At 42.6% G+C, this 6,000-nt stretch overlaps 1 protein-coding gene across 5 annotated transcripts in view; it reads left to right on the forward strand.

Moving 5' to 3' along the window:
• Cpne4 (copine 4) overlaps positions 1–6,000 on the forward strand; it is a 475,704-nt gene that overhangs the window by 363,707 nt on the left and 105,997 nt on the right.

Consider the following 6,000-nt stretch of genomic DNA (forward strand, 5'->3'; position numbering starts at 1 on the left):
ACTCTCTGGTCTCTGTAGGAATAAGAACTTGTAAGAGATGATAGCATCATAAGATATAGATATTCAAATGGAAAATAGAAAGAGGCAGAAATAAGGAATGATAGAAGAAAGAAGAAAAGAAGCAAGGCTAAACATGGAGGGGAGGACCAGCTTCTCAGCATCTTCACAGCTGACCTTCTGGTACTGTCTCTGGGGACTGGACTGTCCCATGTATTATACAGTAGTTGTCCTCTCTCCCTCTCCCTCTCCACCTCACTCCCTCTCCCTCTCCCTCTCCCTCTCCTCGTCTCTCTCTCTCTCTCTCTCTCTCTCTCTCTCTCTCTCTCTCTCTCCCTCTCTCTTTCTTCTTCTTTTTCTTCTTCTTCCTCCTCCTCCTTCTTCTTCCCTCTCTCTTTTTCCCCTCATTCACTCCCTCCCTTCCTCTCTCATCATTTTGATAAATCAAAATATATTTAGACATTGAAAATGACCCCTAGAGGGTAAAATCACTCTTAATTAAGACTTGCTGGTACAATCCGATGTTCTCAAACTCCTGACATAGCCACAGTGTCTTGTCAAAATAGCAATGGCTGAGCTTCTCCTGCAACCCCAGTTTCTGATTCAAGGGGTTTAGAATGGGCATAAGAATCTGCATTTCTATCACGTTCCCCAATGGAGTTCCTGCTCCTGTTCCGGCGACCACACTTTTTGAGACTAAGCATTGGCAGCTCTCACTAGTTTCCGCACTGCCTTTCCTCCCTCCTCTCTGCCACCCTCTCTCTGCCCAGTGCTCAGACCCAAGCTGTCTGTCCTGCACATACAGGAGAAACAGCAGCCAGCTCTCTGCTTTGGAGGTTGTCCTCATTCTTCCACAATCCCTTGAGTGTACTGCTTACTTCCAAGTCCCTTTAACCTCCTACTTTCAGAAAACGCCTTCCTGGTGGCTCTGACATCTACAGGATGCTTTCTAGCCTCATTTACCAATACTTCCTTAACCCTTGAAGTGACCAGTGAGTGTGGGTACATGTGTCTGTGTCTGTGCATATGTGTATTCTTACACATGTGTGTGCATACATGTGAAGGAAAAGCTCTCTATTGTTCATCAGGTGATGTCCACCTTCAAAAAAAAAAACACAAAACAAAACAAAACAGGGTCTCTCACTGGCCAGGAACTCACTAAGTAGGCTAGGCTGGCTTGCCACTGAGTCCTAGAAATCTGTTTATCTTGGCACTACCGCACTCTGGCTGGTTTACTTACCATAGGCCCTGGGGATCAAACCCAAATTCTCAAAGCACTTTGCAGAATATGCCGTCTCACCAGTCCACAAGCTTCCTGCACAAGTCTCTGTCTTCCCGGCTGATGCTGCTTCTACACACAGTAACCATCTGCTCCCAATATATCCAGACAACTAGCATAGCCACACCCTGCCTGGAGTTCCTACGTAAATGCTTCTGGCCTTAACCTGTGCAAAGGAAGGTATAGGGAGGTTGGCAGGATCTGCCTGAATCTCATTGTGAGGAGGCTTCCCCACCACCCACTAACATCCTGGCCCTACGGTAGCACTCAGCTGCTCACTGTAAAGTCAGCTCTTCTGAGAGGTAGGTTGGGTTTTTGAGCGGCTTTTTATTTGTATGTATTGGTTCTTGTGCTTCAAGAGCAGCCGTGAAATCCCAGTATGGCCGTCTCTGAATACCACAGTGCCAGACGGGAACTCTGACCATATGGGTGCCATTTTCCCAACCAACAAAAATGAAAGGTTGAATGACCTAAACCATCCATCAGGTTAGATTTTAAACCCTAACTTAATAATTAAGGCTTTTGACCCAATACATTGTTTAAATGTCTTTCTCTTAGTTATGCGACATCCACGAGGACATCAACTTTATCAACTTTAAGTCGCTAGTAGCTTCGCCATTTGTTTGTTTATGTTTTGGTCTGTTTGTCACTCCTCTCCAGGATAAAAGTCAAAATAGTGACAAAGTGACATTTTCAAATTTATTTATTTATTTAATCTGAAATTACTTATTTAAATACATAGGCAGTTTGGAAAGTGCTGTGACCTTCTCCTACCCTGTGCCCCATATCATCACACACCTTCAGAAATCATTAATCATGGCCAGCTTCCTGTCATCATGCCGTGAAGCTTCCTGTCCTACCCATGCCTCTGGGCCATCTTGAAATGAATCTCGACCAGGGTCGGACACCTCTCCCCCAAAATGTCTCTGATTTATTTTTAAATTACCAGGGGGGAAAGAATGGATTTTCAAATTGGATAAAATATTTATATCTTTTTTTTACTACATCATAAAATGATGATGTTTTAAAGGCCCGTGGAAAGCTACTACAGAAAGTCATAAAGGAAAAAAAAAGCCTGAAGTCAAGTAACATTATGCCACGGTGTTGTGCTTAGCCACCACATTTCCTGATGTGAAAATACTCCAGGATGCATCACCAAAGGATGAAGGGTCTTCCAGTAACCACAACCTGAAAACTCTCATGCCCAAGAACGTTACCTGGAAGCATTTAATGCCGTGAGATACCTCACCACCTGTGCACATCTGCCTCTCTGACAGTGATTCACTAACTTATGAAACAGTTGGATTTTCTGTTCTATATGTGTGCATGTGTGTTGTATGTGCTCATATGTGTCAGTGCACACACCCAAATGAATACTGATGTGGATGTGGGGTATCCTGCTCTATTTTGTACCTTGGTCCCTTGAGACAAAAATCTCTCACAAAATCTGGAGCTAGGCTGATAGTCAGCAAGTCCCACCTGTTCTTTCTCTACCTCACCCACCCATACACAGTGCTGGGGTTGCAGGGACAGCACTTGAGGCCACACAGCTTTTTACAGGAGGGCTAGGGATTTGAACTCATGTTCATGCAGCAAGCCCACTGAGACATCTCATAGGTCCCCGCTTTTCCAGTTCTATATTATGTTTTAAACAAGGCCTGGGTGCAAATGAGACTCTTTTAATGCATTAGTTGTTGTTCCCTCTTTGTACTTTTAGTTTTGTTTTCAGTGAAGTTTCCTTGAAGGAAAACAAACCAGGTTGGTTTGTCCTGAAATATTTTCCACATTCTCTGTTTCCTATAAATGGGTCATTGGGGCCAAGTTCTGATTTCTGGCAAGAATGTCCCTGGTATTGTTAAGAATTCATGGAATTCAATTCTATGTGAATGTTTCAGTCTATTTCCGCTATTACTAGTCCTTTTACATACTGCATCATTCTGTCTTTGAGCAATGAACATTCCTTTAAATTGGTCCTTGAGTTCTTCTAGCACAAACTTCATACATGGGTACTTGATAGTGTTCTTGCTTCCTAGACCAAAGCTTTGAAATCATGAATTTAAAAGTTCTATAATTTCCTTCTCCTTAATACATATCTCGATGTGGATGTCAATTGTTGAATACCTCTTGACCTCCTTCTTCCTATATTTGATTTATTAGAAAATAAATCACCATAACGAGCATTTTTTGACTCTTGAACAAAATGCTTCATTTCCGTCATTGTAACATTTAACAAGAAAACTGTCTATGTGGAAGATATTTTATGAGGTCTGAAACCCTGAATTGCCTCATGCTCCCTTAAGGGAAAATACTCCCCACAAAACAATTCTATGAAATGTGCTATTCGTCAATTCCTTTGATTTGGCCAAAACACTACTACCAAACAAGTCATAAATTTTAGAGACAGTGTGGTTCTCACAATAGAGTCTTCCAGATTTGTGGTGGGGGGTGGGGTGGTGCTCTTAGAGAAGTAGAGGGTTGTGCCAAGCGTTTATTGACACAACAGTGTACTTGATACTGACAGGAGATGCCACACCAAAGCAATTTTCACAAACATGTGACCACATGCTCACACTGAGAACTTTGAATCACCAACACTAAAGGGGCAGACTCTATCTGCTTTCCCAATATCTTAGTCACTCAGGTGACTTGGAGACTCTCCTCTATAAAGTACATGTGACATCCTTCAAGTGTTGATGAAAGCTAACTTTTATGAGAGTGACAGAGATAAGGAGCTGTGGTTTCTGTGACCCAAGGCCCCATGCCTTAGGCAGGCAAGAGGCCCAGGCTGTTAACTGAGGTCATTCGAAGGTGGGCACAGAGAAAACATAGCCAGGTAATCAGAGGTAACAGACAGCAAGGAGAGGTATCCTCCTAAAGCTAAATTAGAAGTCAGATGCATGCAAGTGAGAAAGAAAGCCCAGATACCCATCAAAAGTGACCCATCGAACAATACTGTTGCCCACACCTGTTCTTTTCGTCTGTCACCGTTTCCTTTTTGGCTGCCATGCTGATTGACTTAATAAAACAGCCATAGTCACAAGTTGCTATCTGACTCTCCCAAAGTTGGGACTTCTGAACAATCCCTAAAGTGCTCTGTTAAGTCAAAATCCCAGCTCAGGGAGTCTGGAGTCTTTAATAACTCATAAATAGTACTGGGCACAACCATTTGGTAAGCATGCACTAAAAAACACCTCCTCCTCCTTCCTGCCAACTTGCTGCTGGTCCCGCCCTTCAACAGTTCACTATTTTTCCACCATCTTAACACAAAGCTGAGTGTGAGTGTCCGTGTGTGTGTTCTTGCCAGTCTATGAAATCATTTGCATTTGCTCTTTCACTAATCCAAATATCTGTGTTTTCCCCTTCTAAGTGTGGTCAGGCTGTCTTGAGTTGAAATTGTATTTTCTCCCTGCGTTTCACTGTTTTTCTTTGGATTCTCTAAGCTGATACCCAACTCCACAGTGAATTGAGTTGAAATTGCCCTCCAGTGTATTTTTAGTTTGCCTTGAACCTTTGCTTTTTATCCCCAGTCCTACATGGCTCTTAACTTCTGGACCCCTGTATACCCATTGCCTTTTACCCATTTCCATCTTTTGAATATACTTGCATTCCTTATTGCTGATTTTCTCTAATAAACCTGTATTTTATTGCCTGGGAAGGATAATAGTGCATGCATCTCAGTTTAAATCCCCCAAAATCTTAGTCCTTAACAATAACCTCCCTTTCAGTTCCATAAAACTCCACGTCGATAGTACAGGGCTCAATCTGGGTTTTTGGTGAGTGTAGACCACAGACAACTTGAATTGAAGAGACCATTGCTGTGCTCAGGACTATTGGCAATTGTAATTAAAAGCCTGGCATTATCGGACAATTTAAAGCAACTTTATTTCTCTTTCTATTGCCGTGTAACTGTGAAGGGTGAGGGACTTGGATGTCTATAGTCTTAATATATTTTCTTGAATCCGTTCAAATTCAAGTGCTTTCCCCATCGCATTCTGGGCTCAGGGCTGTCAGTCTTGTGCCTGTCAATCATTCACTCTGCCTAAATGTTCAGAAGTTTACAGGAGGCTTGAAGACTCATCCAAGTCTCTCTTGATTCGATTGTCTCTGGCTCTGGAATTCTTAACTCCACTTGAGTAAATGGTACCCCGATCCGTGATTCTACCTGAGATCTGTAATCGATACCATAGAGTGGAAAGTGGTGTTAAATAATGCAGGAGTCAGGCAGGCTTATGAACTGACAATGGGGACATGGCCTCCTCATTTTACTATTTCTTCCTTTTCATTAATATCGTCCTACTTCACAAATGAGCATTAGAGATTTTGCTTTGTAGAAAATAATTTAAGGCTCACAGCTTAAATAAGCAAAATCTTAACTTAAATCTGAGCCTTTCATGCCTCTTTGTCTCAGCTAAAAACAGATAATATTTACTGAGTGATTGCCAGGCTCCAAGAACTGTGCTAGCTAGGTAAGCCCTTGGCTTAAGTTTTCTCTCTGAACTAATTACCTTAGCTTAGACAATCCAGCAGGGTCTAGAGAGATGGTTCGGTGGGGAAAGTTCTTGCTGTATAGACATGAGGGCCTGAATTGAGGTCCTTGGTACCCATGTAAAGGTCAGGCACAACTGTATACATCTATAACCTACACTGGAGGATGATGCAGGGGAGAAGAGGGTCCCTCAGCCCATTGGCCAGTTAGTCCAAGTGAAGCAGTAGTGAGCTCCAGG

The sequence above is a fragment of the Rattus norvegicus genome, chromosome 8, assembly GCF_036323735.1.
Source record: "Rattus norvegicus strain BN/NHsdMcwi chromosome 8, GRCr8, whole genome shotgun sequence".
Classification (NCBI taxonomy): domain Eukaryota; kingdom Metazoa; phylum Chordata; class Mammalia; order Rodentia; family Muridae; genus Rattus; species Rattus norvegicus.